The 6,483-nt window shown below is 47.0% G+C and overlaps 1 protein-coding gene across 1 annotated transcript in view; it reads right to left on the reverse strand.

Annotated features, from left to right (window-relative positions):
- KLHL15 (kelch like family member 15) overlaps positions 1-5,790 on the reverse strand; it is a 46,369-nt gene extending 40,579 nt beyond the window's left edge. Inside the window, exons 1-2 of the mRNA XM_017514581.2 lie at positions 5,744-5,790; positions 4,971-5,172 (exon numbers count right to left, since the gene is read on the reverse strand). The gene's annotated coding sequence lies outside the window, so the exon portion shown is untranslated. The remainder of the gene's footprint in view (positions 1-4,970; positions 5,173-5,743) is intronic.
- Positions 5,791-6,483: the final 693 nt, after the last annotated feature.

A 6,483-nucleotide genomic window follows, 5' to 3' on the forward strand; every position in this document is an offset into this window, starting at 1 on the left:
TGAGGCAGGAGAATCCCTTAAGCCGGGAGGCGGAGGTCGCAGTGAGCCGAGATCAGGCCCCTGCACCACAGCCTGGGTGACAGAGACACTGTCTTAAACAAAATAAAACAAAACAAAAACAGAGAGACTGGCCCCAGTAAGAATTCTAAGAAAAGCCTCTACTGGGGAATAAAACCCCAAATCTTCCAAGTCCTAGTCTAACATGAAATTCAGAAATTATAATCTAGCACTCCAATTCAGAGAAGACAGATGGTAATCAAGTAGTTCACCACCTCTAACCTAAAGATTCATTCCCTAGCCTTTAGAGACTGCATCCAGTGAGAATTCAAAAAAAAAAAAAAAAAGCCTGTACTGCGGAAGGGGAAACCCCAAATCTTCTAAGTTCTGGTCTGACAAGAAATTCAGAAATTCTAGTCTAGAACTCCAATTCAGAGAAAATAGATGCTAATAAAGTAGTCTACCACCTCTAAGCTAAAGAGACTGAAACCAGTGAGAATTTTAGGAAAAGCCTTTACTGGAGAATAAAACCCCAAATCTTCTAAGTCCAATTCTAACATGGAATTTGGAAATTCTAATCTAGCACTCCAATTAAGAGAAAATAGAAGTTAATAAAGTAGTCTACCACCTCTAAGCTAAAGAGTCATTCCCTAGACTTTAGAGACTGGATCCAGTGAGAATTCTAGGAAAAGCCTCTATTGGGGAATAAAACCCCAAATCTTCTAAGTTCTGGTCTAACATGAAATTCAGAAACCCTAGTCTAGAACTCCAATTCAGAGAAAACAGATGTTAATAAAGTAGTCCACCACCTCTAAGCTAAACATTCATTCCCTAGCCTTTAGAGACTGGATCCAGAAAAAAAAAAAAAAAAAGCCTCTATTGTGGGGGGGAAAAACCCAAATCTTCTAAGTCTCAGTCTAATCTGAAATTTAGAAATTCTAATCTAGCAGTATAACTCAGAGAAAACAGATGCTAATAAAGTAGTCCACCACTTGTAAGCTAAATATTCATTCCCTACCCTTTAGAGACTGGATCCAGTGAGAATTGTAGAACAAGCCTCTACTGGGGAATAAAACCCCAAATCTTCTAAGTCCTAGTCTAGTCTAAAATGAAATTCAGAAATTCTAGTCTAGCACTCCAATTCAGAGAAAATAGATGCTAATAAAGTAGTTCACCACCTCTAAGCTAAAGATTCCTTCCCTAGCCTTCAGAGAGTGAAAACAATGAGAATTCTAGAAAAAGCCTCTATGGTGGGGGGTGGGGGGGGGCGGTAAAAACCCCTAATGCTCAAACCCAAACTTCTAAGTTCTGGTCTAACATGAAATTCAGAAATTCCAATCTAGCACTCCAATACAGAGAACACAGATGCTAATAAAGTAGTCCACCTCTAAGCTAAAGAGTCATTCCCTAGCCTTTACAGACTGGATCCAGTGAGAATTCTAAAAACAAAAGCCTGTATTGGGGAGGGTGGAAAAAACCCAAATGCAATTCAGAAATTCTAACGTGGCACTCCAATTCAGAGAAAACAGACGTTAACAAAGTAGTTCACCACCTCTAAGCTAAAGATTCATTCTCTAGCCTATAGAGACTGGAAAGTGAGAATTCTAGAAAAAGCCTCTACTGGGGGATAAAAACCCCAAATATTCTAAGTCCTAGTCTAACCTAAAATTCAGACATTCTAATCTAGCACTATAATTTGGAGAACACAGGTGCTAATAAAGTAGTCCACCACCTCTAAGCTAAATATTCATTCCCTAGCCTTTAGAGACTGGATCCAGTGAGAATTCTGGAAAAAGCCTCTATTGGGGGAGAAAAAAACCCAAATCTTTAAGTCCTAGTTTAACATGAAATTCAGAAATTGTAATCTAGCAGTATAATTCAGAAAAAACATGCTAATAAAGTAGTTCACCACCTCTAAGCTAAAGATTCCTTCCCTAGCCTTTAGAGACTGGAAACAGTGAGAATTCTAGAAAAAGCCTCTATTGGGGGGGTACAAACCCCAAATGTTCAAACCCAAACTTCTAACTTCTGCTCTAACATGAAATTCTAATCTAGCACTCCGATTCAGAGAACACAGATGCTAATAAAGTAGTCCACCACCTCTAAGCTAAACATTCATTCCTAGCCTCTAGAGACTGGATCCAGTGAGAATTCTAGAAAAAGCCTCGATTGGGGGTGGGAGGGGAACCCAAATCTTCAAACTCAAATCCTCTAAGTTCTGGTCTAACATGAAATTCAGAAATTCTAGTCTAGGACTCCAAGTCAGAGAAAATGGATGCTAGTAAAGTAGTCCCCCTCCTCTAAGCTAAAGATTCATTCTCTTCACAGTTAGCGTTATTCACTCTCCGAACATTTGCCCTGGGAAAGGCCAGGCTTGACAACAGGGCACCTACAGCACTTGCGGGGACTGCTGTTCAAAATCAGGGGAAAATGTCGTTAAAGGCTGGGCGATGGCCAGGTGCGGTTGCTCCCGCCTGTAATTCCAGAACTTTGGAAAGCAGAGGCTGTTGGAACACTTGATGTCAGGAGTTCCGAGACCAGCCTGGCTAACACAGTGAAACCCTGTTTCTACTAAAAATACAAAAATTAGTCAGACACGGTGACGCGCACCTGCAGTCCCAGCTACTTGGGAGGCTGAGGCAGGAGAATCGCTTGAACCCGAGAGGCGGAGGCTGCATTGCGCCAACATCGCGCCATTGCACTGAAATCCCGCCATTGCACTGAGATCCCGCCATTGCACTCCAGCCTCGACGACAGAGCGAGACTTTGTCTAAAAAGAAACAGGCTGGGTGCGGCAGCTTCCGCCCATAATTCCAGCACTTTGGGGGTCCGAGACGGGGAGGATCACTTGAGTCCAGGAGTTTGAGACCAACCTGGCCAACCCGGCGAAACCCCGTCTCTACTAAAAATACAAAAATTAGCCAAGCGTGGTGGCGCACACCTGTAGTCCCAGCTACTCGGAAGGCTGAGGCAGGAGAATCGCTTGAACCCAGGAGGCGGAGGTTTCAGTGCACGGAGATCGCGCCATCGCACTCCAGCCTGGGCGACAGAGCCAGACTCCGTCTCAAAAAAGGAAAAAAAAAAAGTTATTATAGGTGTTAAAATATAAAGCTTCTTCCTTTCTTCTGTATCTCTCGCCTGTTTCACAGTATCTTTTAAATTTGATGTCTGATGTCGTTCGGAGTAAAGGAAAATTAAAAATTTAAATTAGCATGAATTTTACCATTCACCCTGATACCGTACAATCCCAGTTTTACATGCAGACTATTAAGCCAAGTGTGGGGCCCTTCTGAACATCCAAGAAGCCAAGCCTGCCCTGATCAAGGTTGGGTTTCCGAGATTACCCAACTCAAGGTAGAGGAAGGTCAAATCTTGAAATTCCCAATAAAGCAATGATTTGTCAGAATTTTATCTTCAAGATAAGTGAAAAATCCAATCTATAAAAGCAGCCACTTTGAAGTAGGCTCTTCTTTTTACTATGTTAATCCTACCCATCTTCTATTATTCTACCTTTTTACAAGACAGAAAAGTATATTCTGAAAGACAACTGGTATTGGACTAGAGGATTATCCATTTCAATAAAACATCTCTACTCAAAACCACTTGTTAGCTAAAAATAACAGTATACCCAAAAAATGCTGCTTTTTCACTTTTTGTGGACCATTTAAGCCAAACCATACTACATTTTTGATGCGCCAAGTAAGAATGATCCATACTGATCTGTTACACATCTAAATTCTGGCAAAATACGTTCCATTTCAAATCACAAATATTTACTCACCTATTCTTTCCCCAAACTAATCAGTAATGAAAAGTGCAAACAACGTCCTTTACCACTGATAAATGTGACTCTAAGCACCTACTAAGTGCTGTGATGATTAAAAATGAGAATCAAATTATCTAAATATTACAGTAAATGCTAAAAAGTTGAAATGTTCTGTACATTTCTAGATCAAGGATTACTGAAACATGAATGCATTGATAAGCTCTTCAAAAACAATTTTCAAATTAGTAAATGTAGTCAAGCACCCTGTTCCCTAGATAGGAAAAACAGGCACTAAAATTAGGGCATATAAGTCTGCAAGGCATTTTCTAAATTACAACTTAATCAGATTAACAAACGCAAACAAAATCGGAAAATAGAAAAGACTAAGCAAATGTAAGGTGTTAACTAAATATCTGGAGTAAGAAAAGGGGCCTAAAGCGGCCTAGAACGATAAAAAGCAAAGCCCCTACAGTAACGTTACGTTTGACTTAAAGAATACCGTTATTTAAATAAGCAGTTAACACTTGGTAGGAGGAAGGCCAAACAACGTGACTATTATAAATCTATGGATTCACAGCACTGCTTTACTATTATTCCGTACTTATTTGCGGATATTTATAATATAGAAATAAAGAGGCAGCAACAGTTAGCCACTACATTAACCACTCTAGCAAAGGTTACTTTAAAAAACGGCCTTGCATTCTTACAACACTCTACAGTTAAGGATTATTTTCACATATATGACCTCATATAGTCCTCTCAACCCTGAGAGGTTGGCAGTACCGACTATATTTCATAGATAAGAAACAGAGGCTTGGTACGCGATTTTTTCTCGGAGTCACCCAAGTCGAACCCAGACCTTCCGATTCCTAGTTTTATGCCTCGCATTCCGTGTAGTTCTATTTCAGGCATAAATAGAATTGTTAAAGGGAAGGAACGGGTTGGGGAAAAAATAATCATGGTACCTGCAGCTGTGTGCTGCAAAAAATGGCTGAATTATGCTTCTTCCTTTTTCTTTCTCGCTCTCTCCGGGAAAAAGAAATTACATTTCAAACAATTTAAGTAAACTCAAAGACAAATGAGGTCCCGGCGTCTACCAAATGTTTGACTCGGGTCCGTGCAGAGACGGCCGGCGAATTCGTGCCTAGCTCGGGGCCGCGGGCGAAGCCCCGGCTCCGCAGGCAGGCGACCGGGGGCGGCTACGTACCTCGGGGGGTCCTGTCCAACCTCTAGTGGACGGCAGTCCGCATTAGGAAGAACGGGGCCGGCAGGCCGATGGGTGGGCGGTCGGGCGCCGGGAAGGCACTCGGCAGGCTTCTCGGACGTCTACGAGCGGCCGCTCACGGCCCGAGCCGGGTCGCTCCGGCGGGGCACAAGTGTGCTCGCCTGCAGCCCCCTCTGAGTAAGTCCTGGGAAAGAAGACAGCTCTGAGTCGCGAAACCAGACAGTCGGGCTCCACACGAGGCGGCGCGGCGTCCGGGCCCGGACCGGCCTTGCCAACGCCGGGGTCTTTGCAGCACCCGGAGGGGCTCGGCGGGAGGACCGACTGGGGCCGCGGGCGGAGGAAAGGGCTGGGGGGCAGCGGGCAGAGAGAGAAGCACCAGCGGTCGCAGCGTCAACGACGGCGTCTCCGGGCTTCTGCCCCGAAGCGCGCCGAGCCTCGGGATCACCCACGCCGGGGGTGGAGGAAGGCGGGAAGGGGGCGGGAAAGGGGCGGGGCGTGCAGGGCCACGAGCCGGGGGCCGCTCCGGGCTGCGCGCCCCCTGCGGGCCGCAGGAGCCGCCCGGGGCCCGCCCAGGGAGGCGGGGCTGCCTGGCACGGGCCCCCCGTGCGCTGTAGTCTAGACGCAGAAGCCAGCCACACTAGGAGAGCGGGGGGAGGGTGGGATGCCGGGTGGGGAGCGGGGAGCTGGCCCGGGAGGCCCCCTAGGCCCCTGCAGGCGCCCCGAGGGGGCCAGCGCGCGGCCTGGCGGGTGTTTACCTTCCCCCTGGTCGAGCGCCAATGCCGCCATCTTTCAGCCCAAAGCGCGTCACTTCCGGCGCCACGGGAGCGGGAGCGGGTGTGGGAACGGGGGGAGGGGGCGGGGAAGGGTGTCCCGCGCCCGCTGCGCCCAGCGTCCCCGCCGCCGGCCCGCCACGCCAGCGGTGCCCCACTGAGGAAAACAGGCGACCGGGCGTCGCGGCTCCGGGCTTGGCCCGACGCAGCTTCCCCTGCGGCGCCGCCGTCGGGGCTGAGGACGCTCAGCTGTCCTCGTCCCCTTGCAGCGGTCCCTCTCCCCCTGCACGAGCGCGGGCCTGGAGCCACTGCGGTGCGCCCATCCTCGACAAGTTAAGGGCTAGGAAGCCAGGAAAGTGTCTTTTTGCATCTTTGCCACGGTGGGGGTGGGGGAATCGGGGACAGCGTGTAGGGAGCTTTGCCATTACTACCTGTTATAAAAGTGACTAGATCTGCGCCAAATGACATCATTTTCGTAAGGCAACTTGCAGTGGATTATTGCGTCACTGTCCACTTGGCTCACTGCACAACAATTACACGTTTCAGAAATCGATTTCCCAGGGGTGGGAAAATTAATAAAAATGGCATGTCTGCACTACCCGGAGAAATGCCGGATCTAAAAAAGCTGTTCTGTCTCTACTTGCGTCAAAATAATCAAGAACGAACATTCAGAGGGCAGTGATTTTTTTTGCTCGTTTTTAACACATCAGCTATAGAATTCTAGC

The sequence above is a fragment of the Cebus imitator genome, unplaced genomic scaffold (genome assembly GCF_001604975.1).
Source record: "Cebus imitator isolate Cc_AM_T3 unplaced genomic scaffold, Cebus_imitator-1.0 Scaffold527, whole genome shotgun sequence".
Classification (NCBI taxonomy): domain Eukaryota; kingdom Metazoa; phylum Chordata; class Mammalia; order Primates; family Cebidae; genus Cebus; species Cebus imitator.